Source organism: Salmo salar, chromosome 11 (assembly GCF_965601325.2).
Source record: "Salmo salar chromosome 11, fSalSal1, whole genome shotgun sequence".
NCBI lineage: Eukaryota > Metazoa > Chordata > Actinopteri > Salmoniformes > Salmonidae > Salmo > Salmo salar.
The window spans coordinates 30,624,085-30,644,072 of record NC_138301.1 but is presented as its reverse complement, the minus strand read 5'-3'; positions in this window follow the sequence as shown (position 1 = coordinate 30,644,072).

The window sequence follows — 19,988 nt, the reverse complement described above, 5'->3', positions numbered from 1 at the left end:
GCGACTGCTCCGTAGTCGGATGATGACATTTAAAAGGCTACAACATGAGTGACAGTGCACTCACAGAGGGAGGGAACGAGGGAGAAAGGGAGGGAGGGAAGGATGGAGGGAGGGAAGAGTGAGGGAGATGCCCGTGTTAATGCTTACAAATGACTAACGTGTCCCCCAGCAGGTGCCTCGGTCAGACAAACTGGATAAATATCGAGATTCCTCAGAGTACAGCAGCATGTGAAATGAATCCCAACTGTTTCTAATGTGTTGTGGCTCTCTATGACAGGAACCATTGGCCCGTCTCTCCCATCACACACATGCATAGACACACGCACGCATGCACACACAGACACACATGCACTGTTTCTAATGTGTTGTGGCTCTGACACTATAATAGGCCCCGTTGGGTAGGTGGCACAGGGCCGTCTCTCCCATCACTCCGCCATGCTAATTGTTCAGTGTGTTTCGGTAAAGAGGTTAACACTTCCGGTCCATACTATTTCACACAGGCCCCAGGATATACGGTATGAACACTGTATGGCCTGCCAGGCTGCAAACAGACACATGCTCATGTATCCTATGTGAAATTACTGCTATGGAAAAGGCCTACTGTATGCAATACAAAATGAATAGATTAAGGTTGCAAAACTACCGGTAGTTTACCAAAGTTACCGAAATCTTAAATCATTTTGTATATTAACAGAAAATCTATGGCAATCTATCTTAACTTTGGTAATTTATTCTTCAATTACTTAAACAAAAAACATATTCATATTTAGCATAAATGTTTTATATCTGTGTTAATATTGTCCATGAGTTTCTAGCAGCTAGACCATATGGTTACAGAGAGAATAGCATAATTAATGAAAAAAACATCTAATCAACAATGGCATTATTTTCAATGAACTCTGCAACTCCTCCAACTATAATTAAAAAATCAGTGTGTAACAATATATAAAGGATATTTCATGCTGAAACCTTCATATTAAACACTAATGGTATTCATTAAGTTGATGGTTTATATTTAGCATAATGTTTTACAGCTTTGTCATTCTTCTTTTGTTTTATCATCTTATTTAATAATTTCAAGTTTCAAGTTCTAATGTCACATGCACAAGTACAGTGACATGTCTTTCTTCCAAGATCTAACCACAGCAATGCAGTAATCAATAACGATGTAATACTAAAAATAACAAGGTAGAACAAAGACACACGAGATATAAAATAAGAAATAAGAAGAACACGATAAAGTAAGTAAGCATACTATATACAGGGTCAGTTCCAGTAGCATATGTATAATGTGAAGAGATACTGGATCGATAGAGGTAGATACTGTATGTATAGGAGGGGTAAGGTGGCTAGGCATCAGGATATATGATAAACAGGGTAGGAGAAGCATATATGATTGTATGTGAGTGGGTGTGTGTAGAGTCAGAATAAAAGTATTTGCATATTATGTGTCTGTGAGCAAATGATGGGAGTGAGTGTTTGTATGTGTGTTGGAGAATTAGTGAGTGTTTTGTGTGTTGGAGTATCAGTGTGTGTAGAGTGTAGGGCCCTGTGAGTGTGTGTATGTGTGTTGGAGTATCAGTGTGTGTAGGGCCCTGTGAGTGTTTGTATGTGTGTTGGAGTATCAGTGTATGTAGAGTGTAGGGCCCTGTGAGTGTTTGTATGTGTGTTGGAGTATCAGTGTATGTAGAGTGTAGGGCCCTGTGAGTGTTTGTATGTGTGTTGGAGTATCAGTGTATGTAGAGTGTAGGGCCCTGTGAGTGCACAGAGACAGTGCAAAATTAAGAATAAAATACAAAGGGCCTTAGATAGTCCTTGTAGCCATTTTGCTAGCTATTTAGTTATATATTTAATATATTTTACATGTGATACGGCCACACAGAGGGCCAGAGATAAATACAGACCTCTTAAGTACCCTAAAGGGCCACTAGATGTCTTGTGATAGATTACATAAAAGCCTTGAAAAATTCTGGTAATTTACTGGTAGTTTGAAAGTTTCCAATAATAGACCTCCCTTTGCAACCCTAGTACAGATAAGGTATGATATGTGATGGTACTGCACAGTAACTTTCTAAATAAAGAAAATCATGCCATATTCAATGCATGTTCTACCTCTCCACAAACACAGTCAGAGACACACAAGCCCTGACAACACGAGCCCCTCTGAGCCCCAGCGCCAGCAAGCCCCCAGTCAGACCCAATCAAAAGGGCTCTGGGCCCAAGGTCAAGGGTCGTGTCACAACCCTCACATATGGCGGCATCAAAAGAGAGACTGGACAGCCATAAAAACACAGTTTCAGTCCCACAAAACAATGCAAAACTAATGAAGGCCCATGTCAGGGTTCAGTCAGAGTCCTCCTAAAGGAGTTAGGTCTCGGACCAACAGTGAGGACTGTCACGCTTTGTGTCAGCTATCTTGGAATAGAATAGCAAGATGTTGTTTTTTGGTAAATAAGAACGGATCAGCTCCTGCTACTTTCACATAGTTATTTGGGAAGCTGTCATCCAAAAAGCTTTTGATACTTCTTAGTCAAACTTTTTGTTTCATTTTATGTCACATACTGTATGGCCCATTTTTTTGTGTGCAGGAAATCAGAAACTTAGATTAGAAATAACTATCAGAGATATTTCATGGCCAGAACCTACGTAATACAGTCACATACGACATACCTAAAAATGCCTAAATCAAACAGGGAGGTAAAAATAGCAACTCGAAAAATACTTCCAAGTTTCCAATAAAGCATTATATTTTGGGGGGATGGAGGAATGCCATGAGGGAGGAGTGCCAGGCCTCTCCCCCACCCCTTTTTTTTCTGTCTGTGAGGGCCGTCCCAACCCCTGGGGAGGAGAGAGAGGACAACCCCACCCTGGTTCTGAGTCCAGGGAAAGCTGTCTGCGTGCGTCATGCACAGCGTGTCCAATGGCTGAGCCCAGGGAACACATCCTATTACCAGACAATGGACTTGGATGGGCCTGGCAACCCATGTAAGGCCTTCACAGCAGGACTCCCCCTACAGACACACATACACACGCGCACTCACGCACACAGACAGCATGATTCCCCCTCCACAGTGGACAGGAAACTCCGCCAGCTGACCCAGTGCCCCCTACGTACCACCTACACCCCACAGGAAGTCCACAGAGCCAGCCTGCGCCACTGTCCGTTTACTGTAGGAGTAGAACAAGCTTCCTACAGCTACTGGCACTGGTACAGTAGCTACACAATCAGCCTGTATCACTGTCTGTATACAGTAGGAATAAAGTGTCTCCTACTTTTCACAGAACCAGTCTGCACCACTATGTGCTGTAGGGCTACTGTAGGAATAGAACAAGCTTCTTACTGATTCAAGTAGTGGTACACATTTAGCCCACAGTGTACACGTCTAAATTCTAATCTTACGCACGCTAACCAGGGGTTGGAACTGGTCCAGGGAACAGAACAGAAAACCGCAAAAGAACAGAAAACCGCAAAATAACTACATTTTCCGAGGAACAGAATCACAGCCAGGTGATCTATACTGTTCCAGAACAAAACTGTTATTTTCAAACCATGTGAACTGTTTAATAATGTTATTTTATGTTTCGGGCATAAAAAGATCCTATGCAAAGCCCTCTGTCACTCGAAAACGTATTCCAGTGTCTGCCTGTATTGCAGTGTCTGCCTGTATTCCAGTGTCTGCCCGCCAGCTGAAAATCTTTGCCGGTGTGTGTCTACCTGCTCCTGCCCCTCTGAAGCATAGTCTACCTGCTCCTGCCCCTCTGAAGCGTAGTCTGCCTGCTCCTGCCCCTCTGAAGCATAGTCTGCCTGCTCCTGCCCCTCTGAAGCGTAGTCTGCCTGCTCCTGCCCCTCTGAAGCGTAGTCTGCCTGCTCCTGCCCCTCTGAAGCGTAGTCTGCCTGCTCCTGCCCCTCTGAAGCGTAGTCTGCCTGCTCCTGCCCCTCTGAAGCGTAGTCTGCCTGCTCCTGCCCCTCTGAAGCGTAGTCTGCCTGCTCCTGCCCCTCTGAAGCATAGTCTACCTGCCCCTGCCCCTCTGAAGCGTAGTCTGCCTGCTCCTGCCCCTCTGAAGCGTAGTCTGCCTGCTCCTGCCCCTCGGAAGCGTAGTCTACCTGCCCCTGCCCCTCTGAAGCGTAGTCTACCTGCCCCTGCCCCTCTGAAGCGTAGTCTACCTGCCCCTGCCCCTCTGAAGCGTAGTCTACCTGCCCCTGCCCCTCTGAAGCATAGTCTAGTAACCTACTGACGTTACAATCATGATTCAGAAATTAGGGAGAGAGATTTACAATCAGAGAAGAATGTATTAATCTTTTCAATGCTAGTTAAGGATACTATAGTCACATTGGATTTATTAACTGCAAAAAGGTAAGAAATGTTTTTATTTGAATTCTGATTTCGCTCTACACACACCAGCTTGTTAGCTAGCTAGCTGATCCAACGTTAAGCCAACTCTCTGAAGCTCAAAGACATTGAAAGTTCCTTCATAGTAGCAACGCCTCTTAAGGAATAATTCTGTGGGCCTAATTCAGATAATGGATGCCATAACAACAAGCTCCTCCACCCTCTCTCTCCCCATCTGCAGAATTTCAGTAGTAATTTAATGTCGAGCTAAATGTAAAAAATATATATTTCAGAGGCTTAAAAAGTAACAGAAATGAATGAAATAAACTCACTTTTTTGGGATTCGAACTCGTTCAGAACCACATTTTCCTCGTTGGAACAGTGGAACAGACAAGAAAACAAGTATTGTTCTGTTCAAAATGAAACTTTTGGAAAATAATTTTGATGCTAACATTAGCAGCCCTCTCAGTACATCGCAGTACCTCATATAACCCTCATACAAATACAAAATTCACGTGTCTCGTACCATTAGTCCACTCAAGTGGAAAAAAACTAAATCTCTAGATTTGTTAATGCTCAGAGAACACCTAACAGCACCAGCGACCACAGTAAACCATTTCTGTCTTTCTGCTGTATTTCCTGGTACAGTGCTAGGGTATTGACAGTAGGTCTCTGAGACATCTACACAGGGCCATGATAAGAGACTGGTACAGTCCTACGGTATTGACAGTAGGTCTCTGAGACATCTACACAGGGCCATGATAAGAGACTGGTACAGTCCTACGGTATTGACAGTAGGTCTCTGAGACATCTACACAGGGCCATGATAAGAGACGGGTACAGTCCTACGGTATTGACAGTAGGTCTCTGAGACATCTACACAGGGCCATGATAAGAGACTGGTACAGTCCTTCGGTATTGACAGTAGGTCTCTGAGACATCTACACAAGGCCATGATAAGAGACTGGTACAGTCCTTCGGTATTGACAGTAGGTCTCTGAGACATCTACACAAGGCCATGATAAGAGACTGGTACAGTCCTTCGGTATTGACAGTAGGTCTCTGAGACATCTACACAAGGCCATGATAAGAGACTGGTACAGTCCTTCGGTATTGACAGTAGGTCTCTGAGACATCTACACAAGGCCATGATAAGAGACTGGTACAGTCCTTCGGTATTGACAGTAGGTCTCTGAGACATCTACACAAGGCCATGATAAGAGACTGGTACAGTCCTTCGGTATTGACAGTAGGTCTCTGAGACATCTACACAAGGCCATGATAAGAGCCCCCAGCCACAGTAAAATACACACAGTCCATTGCGGCGGTGTGGCGATGAAAAGGGCCCTTTAAATTGCCATGTCTCCAGGCATCACTGGAAGTTCAACAAGATTAGATATGGGACAGTTTCCTTTAAGCTTTTATTCAACCTTTGTTTGCTCGAGATGGATGTGACCCTCATGGACAGAGTGTAAAAGTGGTATTTCATGTTGTGCACAGTGTTTGTGCTTGTACGCTCACACACACACACACACACACACACACACACACACACACACACACACACACACACACACACACACACACACACACACACACACACACACACACACACACACACCGCCCCTGCTGTGTGTGTCTAATACACCCCAGCCTGTAGGATTCACACCTATTGGAACAGAATGGCAGAATGGTCCATTTGGCTTGCAGATGGCCCTCCTGGTAGAGGATGGTGTAATTGGTGCAGCACCATGGCACTGTGTGGCCTTCGAGCCAGGGGAAACAATGTTTTTGGACAGGGTGAATGAGAAAAGAAGAAGGCCCTTGGCTCAATGACGTTTTTTTGGAAGATAATCAAGGCCCTCAAATGCTGTTGCCATATGTTGTGTGTGTTTTTATAGTAGCTGTATGTCTTTGTGTGAAGCTGCAGGGTCACATGGGTCTTTGTGTGCTGTTTGTCACAGTGTGACACTGCCATTATGGATGTGTGCTGACAGCCGGTGGCATGGCTGCAGACAGAGGGCTTGTACTAGTTGTGTTAACACTGGGGGGACACAATAATCTGCTCGTTGTAAAGCAGGTAGTATCGTCCAGACAAAACCATTATTGTCTCCACATGGTAATGAGGACAGGGAGGGGCACAAAAATAGATTTAGAGGAGGACGGCTGGAGCCTGTTGGAAATGGAGGGAGGGAGGGAGAAGAGGAGGAGGGATGAGGGAGGAAGGGAGGGGTTTGTTCTCCTGCATCACTGAACACTGAAGAGTTTTCTTAAATCGTCACAATACAAATTAGCTTGGGCCTAAGAAAGGATGCTACTGAAAAAACAGATGACAAGCCTGCAAGATTTAAGTCGCTCGCACAATAGTGTTTTCTGTACTAAACCCCCTCCTCATCACCCCTCCTTTGCACAAGACCACGACAGTACACAAAAAAACCGCAAGAAAAAAAAGACCAGAAAAAAAGAAGACAAGAGGAGTGTTGGTCTCCTCTAATGAGTCAGGCCAAGATGTGAGTCAATAGAGCAATTCATTAACAAATCAAAGTCCCCAGGGCCTGAGTGGCAGCATGGCTGTGTTTGAGAAAACCCTCCTCCAGAATGGACCCCCATATGCTGCAGGTCAGGGGGGCGCCCCTCTCTGCACTGTTTACCATTCAGCATACACACACGGCCGTTAAGGTCACCGCTATCTGACGCCGCTCTCCTTACACACAACAGAATTTCCATATGGTCCATGAACATGGATATGCTGTGGTCCCTGCCACACTACTTCCCACGCCCCCTCCCCCCTCCCCCCTCCAACCACGTACCCCCTTCCTGGTCGCCTCCCTTATTGGATGGGGTTGGTATGAATGAGAGGGGTGGTCGGGGGTTTTGGAGCGTTGTTGCCAGGGTTAGTCACCCTAACAAGTCAAGTGCTTGCTCAAAATACTGAAATCATAATTTCAATTTAATCACTTTTCCATTCCTCTTTTGATTTTTTCTGGCTCTCTCTTTACCCCCCACCATTTTCTCCATCCTCATCCCACTACTACTATCTCCCTCCCTTGGCTTCCCCCTATCTCCCCTCTGCTCTCTCTCTCTGCCTCTCTCCATAATGCACCTTTCACACAGCAGTAGCAATAGCAGCGGTAACAGCAGTGGTGTTGGTGTCAGTCCATAAGAACGTGAGGGCAGTACTGATGGCAGCCTGTGTGTGTGTGAAGCCCTTTGAGACTGACGATGACCCGCTGAAGAGGATTCCGAGCTGAGGGCACTTCACATGACTCTTTCAAATCCACACAAATAAAGCTCTTTAACCGCCTGAAAGTGGCCCCTCAGATTCAGGGTGCTACAGAGCGGGGCCCCTGAAAGGCCCAACACGATTGTCATGGATATTACACGACGTGAGCAACAACGGGACCGAGGAGACAAGTGTCGATCGGGGAACAAAACTCGAGCAGACTTTTTTGCGAGGCGGGCCAGGGAATGTTGACAGGCGGCTGAATGGGCTGTTTAACCCTTTGAAAATGAATGGAGGCCTGGCTGAAACAAATGCATTCTGATAGACTTTATACCCACTGGGACACAAAAAGTACACTAAGCCCTGTGCTAGCTGGGGAAGCACAGAAAGCTGAAGGAAAGAAGGAAGGCTGAAGAGAGATGAAAATACGATTGGAAAGGTGGGAATGTGTTCTCGCCAGAACCCATCAACTCAGCTCTTCTATTTATCTGGCTTTGGGTTATTCTCTCTCTTTCAGCTCAACTGAGGGATGATTTAAGTCTTGACTGAGCTGACTGGGCTGTTGCAACCATTTTGTACCGTCTGTTCACAAGAGACTGGCGTGTTTTGATGGGAGAAACGCGAGAGTGTTGAACCTGAACAGAATACTTAGCTACTGCTTTCCTACAACTGGTTGGCAGCACTTCATTCAATGAAATAACCTTTATTTCTCTATTACCATCCAGGAGTAAACCAGGCTCAAAATGAAATAACCTTTATTTCTCTATTACCATCCAGGAGTAAATCAGGCTCAAAATGAAATAACCTTTATTTCTCTATTACCATCCAGGAGTAAACCAGGCTCAAAATGCATTGTTTTCATATTGTGCTGTGTGTTGTACTTTCTCTGTATGAGGGAGCGAGAGACAGCTAAGAAAGCTAGTTCCCGAGCTTAACATCAGAGCCCATATTCATAAAGAATCTTAGAGTAGTAGTGCTGATCTAGGATCAGGTCCCCACTCTTATTCATTATGATTTAACAACCAAAACGTATCCTAGATCAGCACTCCTACTCTGAGACACTGTGTGAATACAGCTCTGTTCTCTCTGCAGCAGCTGAGGCCTACAGATGCACTGTCTTAATTTGACCCACCAGGAAATTCTGCAGGAAATGTGATTTATTATGTGAATTATAATCAATAGACATTTTAGTAGGGGTTATACATTTTTCATTAGGGCAAATCAAGGTGGAACTTAAAAACTTTAGAAGCCTTTTTAAACCTTGAATACACTACAATGTGTATTTCCTGCTGCACAGGAAAATAATTTACGACAACAGTGTGATCAAATTAAGACCGCAGATCTGTAGCTCCCTTCCCAGAACCCATCTCTCTCTGTGGAGGTGATGGCTGGCTGGCTGGCGTTAAACATGTCATTTAAAATGGTAATGACTTGAATTGCAAATGCGTTCACTTTGTAATTAAACTTTGCTCTAAAACAGATATGGCTCCTGCTGATTTAAAATTGGGGCATGTGACAATTCTGAAGCTGTTAATTGCGAAACTACTCAGCATTGCTAATTGTTCCACGGTGTTGGCGGGAAGGGAAATGAGTCTCTGGCAGGGGTACTCTATCAACGTGACGAGGGAGAGGGTGGCGGGTGGCGGCACGGTGTGGTGTGGTGGTGGCACCATGGAGGTAACGTCACCTGTGTGCAGCCACGCATACCCAACCCATACCTCCACACCGGACCAATGATCCATGACCAGCCAGGCTGACTGTTCTCACATCCGTTATAGTACTGTCTTCATACTGAGCGAGAGGGAGAGAGACAGAGAGGGAGGCTGAGGATGTGTGTGTATGGGAAGAGATGACAAAGTGTGGGTGGGTTTGTGGGAAAGGTGGGGCTGAAATGTGGTTGATGAAGAGAGGGGTTAGTGCATGGGTGAATATGGGGCCTATACATTGAGGTCGAAGTGATCTATTTTAAATCTTTTTCACATAATGCCAATGTCTAATAGAATGACTACTTCTCTGGCTAAACCAATAATATCAGCCTTTCCATCAATGTGGTATTTTTACAGTGCTTTCAATAGTCTGTCACTGATCACGGACTCTGTTCAAGTACTTCCTACTTCCTCATATCTGAACTCTAGTCATGTGTCCTACCAAGAGAAACTGCCGCCAAACTGTTCCACTCCCTATTCTCTGTCTCTCTTTGTCTCACACAGCTTTCTCAGACAGAGAGTAAAAGTTCCCCAACAGAGTTCTGCATCCTGCCGGTAATCATCAACTTTGGAAACTGCAAGAGGGGAGAAGAGCAATGTGCTTAGTTCAGCTTTTTCTTGTCACCGGGTGTAGTGTGAGTGGGAGAAGACATGGCTGCCATTGCGGGGGCTTGGTGTCTCAGTGTTGCCGTGTTTGTGTCAGAGTGTCTTTCAGCAGGAGGGGTCTGACAGTGGGGACGTGTGAGGTGCATTGAGATGTCCTTGTTTCTAGGAATACTGCCTCCGCCGCCATGAGAGAACAGCCAATTACGCCTGCAGCATGCAAATGTCTCACTGAGAGAGAGATGGGGAGGGAGGAGAGGGAGGGGGAGAGAGGGAGAGTGGGGGGAGATAGAGATTGGTGAGACAGAGAGAGAGAGAGAGAGAGAGATGGGGAGAGAGAGATGGGGAGAGCGAGTGAGGAGAGAGAGACTAACTAAAGACTAATACACAATGAGGTCTGTCTGTGAGGTTCAGTGTTGCTTCACCCTGAGTCTATGACTGCTGTTTAATTGCCATGTTTACCCACACACTACATTCCATGTCATTAGCACACAGTGTAGTGTCATTTGTGTTGTCACACCACTCCACAGACACACAGCGCCATGGGGTCATTACTGCTCGGCTGGCTTTAAGATAGAAATTGACATATTTTGCAAGAAATACTGATATACTCCATGGAGTGGTTTTCTCTATCAGCCATGGGGCCAATTAGTATCTGGACAGTCCATAGTCTTCCCCACGATTATGATTAGCCTGTGTTCATATGCTGGGTAAAATCTGATGAGGCTGGTACATATAAACTAGTCATCAATGTTGACTTAATCTTATCGTCTTTATTTGGTTTATAAGCATTCTGATCTTTACTTTGTGTTAATAGTATTACGATTAGTTGTAGTATTGTTTTTACTATTAGCTACTAGTGGTTACACATCTTCTGTTGAGAACATCTGTGCACTTTCTCTGCACAGCTAAAAAAGGATATGAAACCAGAGAAAGAGAGAGACTGTACAGAAAAGAGAGGGAACATCGGAGTGTTCCCTGACTGCCTGGTCAACACAGGTGGCACATTCACAGGAACACATCTAATTGTGCTGCTGGTTACAATGCTTTGTCCTTACAGAGAATGACATCGCTGTTGACAAAGACCGCCACTGCATTCTAATCAGGAAACAAAATACTGGGGAGCGACGGCCCCTGAGCCCTCCCTGGGCCCTGCAGATAGATCATTAGACAGGCGGAGAGGAGAGGGGAGGGGAGGAGAGAAGTCCTGATTCCCAGCCCGCTGACACACAGAGAGGAGCAGAGGCGAGGGAGTGAGAGCCCCATACACTCCAGCTTCACCTCTACCCAGGAGACTAAGGTCCGCTGAGGGGCAGAGGAGGAATGAGAGGCTGGTCAGCTGACAGACAGACAGGAACACCTCCCGCCCTCCCTGGCTGTGTAGCCCCACCAGGGCTGAGTCTAACGAGGGTTCTGACAGGCTGCAGCTGGGGCCTGCCTAACGAAGGCGGAGGGCTGGGGCGCCACGGCTGCTCTGACGAGCGGGGACATTAGCGCCCGTGTGCGTCTGTCTCATTAGAACACGTCAGGCCCACCTTGATATCCACACAGCACATGACACACACACAGCCCGACACACACACACACACACACACACACACACACACACACACACACACACACACACACACACACACACACACACACACACACACACACACACACACACACACACACACACACACACACACACACACACACACCGGCCCTCGCTATGACAGCTCGGCAGGCAGCCAGCCTATAGGGAGACCTCCAGATCTGTGGTCGCCACCGGGATAGCTCGGCAGGTGACGGGAGAGTTGTTGACATTCCAGTGAGAGGAGGGACAGAGGTCAAATGTTAGGTTGACCTCTGTCTCAGGGACAGTGATGACCTCGTTAGGAGCCATCTGACAATGGGCCGTATCACAACTGTCACCAGACAGATAGGTTTACTGCTGACATTAAGGCCATATTTGCATTTCCACCTAGCCAGGCTTCCTCTCATAGGTCTGGTGTGTAGAACAGACAGAGGGACATTCCTTAATGAGCCTCAAAGACCCTGTCACACGGAGATGTAATGAGAGCTTGAGTATGACAGGAAAAGCCTATATCACATCCCACATGAAAAAAAACGATATGGTATAAATACCATGTTATTCACTGTAGTGTTTTTGCGGACTTTACTGTAGTATTCACTAGTATTTACTGTACTATACTGTAGTATAAATACTGCAGTGAAAGAAAACTGTAGTACATACTTTAGTGATTAATGTAGTGTTTTGTGGATTGTAGTATACTGTAGTATTTAGTAGTATACTGTAGTATTTAGTGTAGTGATTTGTGGAATTCTTTTGTTTTATTTATTTATTTCACCTTTTATTTAACCAGGTTGGCCAGTTGAGAACAAGTTCTCATTTACAACTGCAACCTGGCCAAGATTAAGCAAAGCAGTGCGACAAAAACAACAATACAGAGTTACACATAAAGAAATGTACAGTCAATAACACAAAAGAAAAGAAAAATAGAAAAGCTATGTACAGTGCGTGCAAATGTAGAAGAGTAGGGAGGTAGGCAATAAATAGGCCCTAGAGGCAGAAAAAGTAACAATTTAGCAATAATACTGGAGTGATAGATGTACAGATGATGATGTGCAAGTAGAGATACTGGGTTGCAAAAGATCAAGAGGGTAGTAATAATATGGGGATGAGGTAGTCGGGTGTGCTATTTACAGATTGGCTGTGTACAGGTACAGTGATCGGTAAGCTGCTCAGACATCTGATGCTTAAAGTTAGAGAGGGAGATATAAGACTCCAGCTTCAGAGGTTTTTGCAATTAATTCCAGTCATTGCTATGGTGACCAGTGAGCTGAGATAAGGCGGGGCTTTACCTAGCAAAGACTTATAGGTGACCTGGAGCCAGTGGGTTTGGCGACGGATATGTAGTGAGGGCCAGCTAACGAGACCATACAGGTCGCAGTGGTAGGTAGTATACGGGGCTTTGGTGATAAAACAGATGGCACTGTGATAGACTACATCCAGTTTGCTGAGTAGATTGTTGGGGGCTATTTTGTAAATGACATCGCCGAAGTCAAGGATCGGTAGGATAGTTAGTTTTACCAGGGTATGTTTGGCGGCATGAGTGAAGGAGGCTTTGTTGTGAAATAAGAAGCTGATTCTAGATGTAATTTTGGATTGGAGATGCTTAATGTGAGTCTGGAAGGAGAGTTTACAGTCTAACCAAACACCTAGCTATTTGTAGTTGTCCACATATTCTAGGTCAGAACCGTCCAGAGTAGTGACGCTAGTTGGGCGGGAGGGTGCGGGCAGCAATCGGTTGAAGAGCATGCACTTAGTTTTACTTGCATTTAAGAGCAGTTGGAGGCCACGAAAGGAGTGTTGTATGGCGTTGAAGCTCGTTTGTAGGTTTGTTAGTACAGTGTACAAAGACGGGCCAGATGTATACAGAATGGTGTCGTTGCGTGGAGGTGGATCAGAGAATCACCAGCAGCAAGAGCAACATCATTGATATATACAGAGAAAAGAGTCGGCCCGAGAATTGAACCCTGTGGCACCCCCATAGAGGCTGCCAGAGGTCCGGACAACGGGCCCTCCGATTTGACACACTGAACTCTATCTGAGAAGTAGTTAATGAACCAGGCGAGGCAGTCATTTGAGAGATCAATGCTATTAAGTCTGCCGATAAGAATGCAGTGATTGACAGAATCGAAAGCCTTGGTCAGGTCGATGAAGACAGCTGCACAGTACTGTCTTTTATCGATGGCGGTTATGATATCGCTTAGGACCTTGAGCGTGGCTGAGGTGCACCCATGACCAGCTCGGGAAACCAGATTGCATAGTGGAGAAGGTACAGTGGGATTCGAAATGCTCGGTGATCTGTTTATTAACTTGGCTTTCGAAGATTTTAGAAAGGCGGGGCAGGATGGATATAGGTCTGTGACTCCTCGTTTGTGACTCCTTGTTTGAAGAGGGGGATAACCGCAGCAGCTTTCCAATCTTTGGGGATCTCAGACGATGCGAAAGAGAGGTTGAATAGGCTAGTAATAGGGGTTGCAACATTTCGTCAGATAATGTTAGAAAGAGAGTGTCCAGATTGTCCAGCCCAGCTGATTGTAGGATACCGAATTTGCAGTTCTTTCAGAAAGTCAGCTGTCTGGGTTTGGGTGAAGGAGAAGTGGGGGGGGGGGGGGGTTGAGCAAGTAGCTGCAGGGGGTGCTGAGATGTTATCCTCAGTGCAGTGGGCAGCTGGGAGGAGGTGCTATTATTCTCCATGGACTTTACAGTGTCCCAAAACTTTTTGGAATTAATGTTACAGGAAGCAAATTTCTGTTTGAAAAAGCTAGCCTTAGCTTTCCTAACTGACTGAGTATATTGGTTCCTGACTTCCATGAAAAGTTGCATATCGCGAGGCCTATTTGATGCTAATGTAGAACGCCACGGGATGTTTTTGTGCTGGTCAAGGGCAGTCAAGTCTGGGGTGAACCAAGGGCTATATCTGTTCTTAGTTATACATTTTTTGAATGGGGAATGCTTATTTAAGATGGAGAGGAAAGCACTTTTGAAGAGCAACCAGGCATCCTCTACTGACGGGATGAGGTCAATATCCTTCCAGGATACCCCGGCCGGGTCGATTAGAAAGGCTTGCTTTTCTAGTGTTTTAGGGAGCGTTTGACAGTGATGAGGGGTGGTCGTTTGACCGCGGACCCAGTACGCACGCAGGCAATGAGGCAGTAATCGCTGAGATCCTGGTTGAAGACAGCAGAGGTGTATTTAGAATGCAGGTTGGTCAGGATGATATCTAAGAGGCTGCCCATGGTTACGGATTTAGGGTTGTACCTGGTGGGTTCCTTGATAGATTGTGTGAGATTGAGGGCATCTAGCTTAGATTGTAGGACGGCCGGGGTGTTAAGCATGTCCCAGTTTAGGTCACCTAACTGTACGAACTCTGAAGATAGATGGGGGGCGATCAATTCACATATGGCGTCCAGGGCACAACTGGGGACCGAGGGGGGTCTATAACAAGCTGGAAGGGTGAGAGACTTGTTTCTGGAAAGGTGGATACTGTAGTATTTAGAGTATTTAGTGTAGTGCTTTGTGGACATGACTCTGGTATTCACTGTACTACAGTTGTTTTATGATCTTTGACATAGATGTGGAGGCATTTTTCTCCAGGAAACCCACTGGAGAAATACTAAAAGTGCACATTTGCCATAACCTGTAGGCAGGTAGGACCAGAGCTCAGAGCTTTTCTATAACCTATAGGAACCACAATATATGGCCTATACTTGTCATGTAGGTTTCTCACTTATGGGTGGCAAAAATTGAGATATGGCGGAGGGGAATGGGCAGGGTATATGCAAATGAAATAAAAATGTACTATAGTTTTTAGGACTAGACCATTACCAGACAGGTCTGAAATCAACTAAATAATACAAATTTGCATAAACTTTTGCAATCTTAAAATACTTGTATTGTGACATTGCACATATAAAATGAATTGTCATGATAACATTTGGATAAAAATAGTTACCAGTATACTTTCTAAGTCAATTACAATTATTCATATGGTCCCAATCCACCAGTCTGGGGTCTCCTGAGTACTCCCTGATCTCTTTTAGCTGTATACATACTACTTGCCTTCCTCCCTCCTTCCCTCCCTCCATCTCTCTCTCCATCCCTCCCTCTCTCCCCAGAGCTCTCTTTAAGAGAGGGATGAATAAAGTGATGAAGTGCAGGTCACATGTCTTTGTGATCCAGTGATAACGAGGAAGCTGGAGAAATAATCTATCAACAATAATCCCTGACTCAGGAGACACACACACACACACACACACACACACACACACACACACACACACACACACACACACACACACACACACACACACACACACACACACACACACACACACACACACACACACACACACACCCCACCCACGTACACAGGCAGGCAGGCAAGCACACACACCATGCCAGGCACAGCAATCACCATATTCAGCAGCTAGACATTCATTATCACTATAATGTGGACCAACAAATGTATCATCGCTGTTCACCTAGTGGGATTTGCCATGTTAGCACAACATACAGTATAGCAAGAGAAACAAGTATGAAACCAAACTGTTTAGCTTGACCGGAATGGGACATTGTCAACAGTAGACACACTAGGGACCTCATTGAATCCCACAAGAAGAGAAAACACATAAAACACATAGGAGACATGAACTCTGAAAATATGTCACCCCTTCCTTGACTGCATTAATCATTTATCATGTGTACGGTAGCAGTTCTTTCTTCTTTTGTCAAAGTCTAGGGGTGGATCCTATTTCCTGGTTGGCCCTGTGTAAAAATAATCATATATCCATTTACATTTTCCATAAAGGAATATGGAAATGAGGCGATGGTGTCAGCAGGGGATCTGTAGAGGGATAGCCTTACACACACGCACACGCACACGCACACACACACACACACACACACACACACACACACACACACACACACACACACACACACACACACACACACACAAACCCTGTGTATGTTGTTCTGCATTGTTGCTATACAGGCAGGACGTTCTGGACTATCATTACTGATTGTTTTCTAAAAGGGACATTTTGAGCAGAGCCACTGTTTGTTAATGAAAGGCTGAGAGGCAAGGCAAGGCTGAGGAGAGGCAAGGCTGAGGCAAGGCAAGGCTGAGGCGAGGCAAGGCTGAGGCAAGGCAAGGCTGAGGCAAGGCAAGGCTGAGGCGAGGCAAGGCAAGGCTGAGGCAAGGCAAGGCTGAGGTGAGGCAGGCTGAGGCAAGGCAAGGCTGAGGCAAGGCAAGGCGAATGATCAAAACAACATCCTAATGATTGTTTATAGTGGAAAACATGAAGCAATTCTCTCTGATTGTTGAAACAATGTCTGTCTGCCAATGAGGGTATTGTTAGTGTAGACGCTGATTGAGAACAAAGCAGAAACAGACAGATAAACCAATCATCTTTTATTCATTACATAAATTATGACATTTTAACAGAAGAAAACACCTCATTAAATGTCTTATTATTACTGTATTAAATCTATTCTGTCATAGAGAATAGATTAATAGAGATATTTCTGTTATGTGAATACCAATATGTGTGGATAGAGGATGTTAAGAGCTCTTTCAAGGCCAAGGATTGGGTATCACAACAGATTCAGTGTCAACAACGTGAGGACTCAATCGTTACAATAATTTCGTCTAGATTTGTGATTTTGGTTACATTTCCTTTTACAATTCTGTTCAGTGGATGTGCCTTGATTTCCTTTAAACGGACAGTTAAAACATAGGGATGGGATGGGATGGCGTACCAGCCATGCTGGTTAAGTGTGCCTTGAATTCTAAATGAATCACAGACAGTGTCACCAGAAAATCGCCCCCACACCATCACACCTCCTACTCCATGCTTCACGGTGGGAACCACACATGCGGAGATAATCCATTCACCTACTCTGCATGGAACCAAAATTCAAAAATTTGGACTCATCAGACCAAAGGACAGATTTCCACCTTTATCAATTCAACCATGAAGGCCTGATTCACGCAGTCTCATCTGTACAGTTGATGTTGAGATGTGTCTGTTACTTGAACTCTGTGAAGCATTTATTTGGGCTGCAATTTCTGAGGCTGGTAACTCTAATGAACTTTTCCTCTGCAGCAGAGGTAACTCTGGGTCTTCCTTTCCTGTGGCGGTCCTCATGAGAGCCAGTTTCACCGTAGCGCTTCATGGTTTTTGCGATTGCACTTGAATAAACTTTCAAAGTTCTTCCGTATTGACTGACATTCATGTCTTAAAGTAATAATGGACTGTTGTTTCTCTTTGCTTATTTGAGCTGTTCTTCCCATACTATGGACTTGGTCTTTTACCAAACAGGGTATCTTCTGTATACAACCCCTACCTTGTCACAACACAACTGATTGGCTCAAACACATTACGAAGGAAATAAATTCCACAAATTAACTTTTAACAAGGCACACCTGTTAATTGAAATGCATTCCAGGTAACTATCTCATGGAGCTTGTTGAGAGAATGCCAAGAGTGTGTGCAAAGGGTGGCTACTTTGAAGAATCTAAAATATTAAATACGTTTAAATTTATTTAACACTTTTTTGGTTGCTACATGATTCCATACGTGTCATTTCATAGTTTGGATGTCTTATTCTACAATGTAGAAAATAGTACAAATAAAGAAAAACCCTTGAATGAGTAGGTGTGTCCAAACTTTTTACTGGCGGTAGTGTCTGTATATGTATATATATGTATATATATATATATATATATATATATATATATATATATATATATATATATATATACAGTTAAAGTCGGAAGTTTACATACACCTTAGCCAAATACATTTAAACTCAGTTTTTCACAATTCCTGACATTTAATCCTAGTAAAAAGTCCATGTCTTAGGTCAGTTAGGATCACCACTTTATTTTAAGAATGTGAAATGTCAGAATAATAGTACAGAGAATTATTTATTTGAGCTTTTATTTCTTTCATCACATTCACAGTGGGTCAGAAGTTTGCATACATTCAATTAGTATTTGGTAGCATTGCCTTCAAATTGCTTAATTTGGGTCAAAAGTTTTGGGTAGCCATACACAAGCTTCCCACAATAAGTTGGGTGAATTTTGGCCCATTCCTCCTCACAGAGCTGGTGTAACTGAGTCCGGTTTGGAGGCCTCCTTGCTTGCACAAGTTTTTTCAGTTTTGCCCACAGATTTTCTATAAGATTGAGGTCAGGGCTTTGTGATGGCCACTCCAATACCTTGACTTTGTTGTCCTTAAGCCATTTTGCCACAACTTTGGAAGTATGCTTGGGGTCATTGTCCATTTGGAAGACCCATTTGCGATCAAGCTTTAACTTCCTGATTGATGTCTTGAGATGTTGCTTCAATATATCCACATCATTTCCCTACCTCATGATGCCATCTATTTTGTGAAGTGTACCAGTCCCTCCTGCAGCAAAGCACTCCCACAACATGATGCTGCCACCCCCGTGCTTCACGGTTGGGATGGTGTTCTTCGGCTTGCAAGCGTCCCCCTTTTTCCTCCAAACATAATGATGGTAATTATGGAAAACAGTTCTATTTTTGTTTCATCAGACCAGAGGACATTTCTCCAAAAAGTGTGATCTTTGTTCTCATGTGCAGTTGCAAACCGTAGTCTGGCTTTTTTATGGCGGTTTTGGAGCAGTGGCTTCTTCCTTGCTGAGCGGCCTTTCAGGTTATGTCGATATAGGACTCGTTTTACTGTGGATATAGATACCTTTGTACCTGTTTCCTCCAGCATCTTCACAAGGTCCTTTGCTGTTGTTCTGGGATTGATTTGCACTTTTTGCACCAAAGTACGTTCATCTCTAGGAGACAGAACGCGTCTCCTTCCTGAGCGGTATGACGGCTGCGTAGTCCCATGGTGTTTAAACTTGAGTACTATTGTTTGTACAGATGAACGTGATACCTTCAGGTGTTTGGAAATTGCTCCCAAGGATGAACCAGACTTGTGGAGGTCTACAATTTTCTTGGCTGATTTATTTTGATTTTCCCATGATGTCAAGCAAAGAGGCACTGGGTTTGTAGGTAGGCCTTGAAATACATACACAGGTACACCTCCAATTGACTCAAATTATGCCAATTAGCCTATCAGAAGCTTCTAAAGCCATGACATCATTTTCTGGATTTTTCCAAGCTGTTTAAAGGCACAGTCAACTTAGTGTATGTAAACTTCTGACCCACTGGAATTGTGATACAGTGAATTATAAGTGAAATAATCTGTCTGTAAACAATTGTTGGAAAAATGACTTGTGTCATGCACAAAGCAGATGTCCTAACCGACTTGCCAAAACTATAGTTTGTTAACAAGTTATTTGTGGAGTGGTTGAAAAGCGAGTTTTAATGACTTCAGCCTAAGTGTATGTAAACTTCCGACTTCAACGTATATATATATATATATATATATATATTTTTTTTTTTTTTTTCATGCACTAAGCTTATTGAGAAAAATATACAGAATTTGAAAATACTGTTTACAGACATGCCTGTTTTCCTGTTCTTTCTTTCGAGGGGACAGCTGCTTTGCAAGTGGCAAACAAAC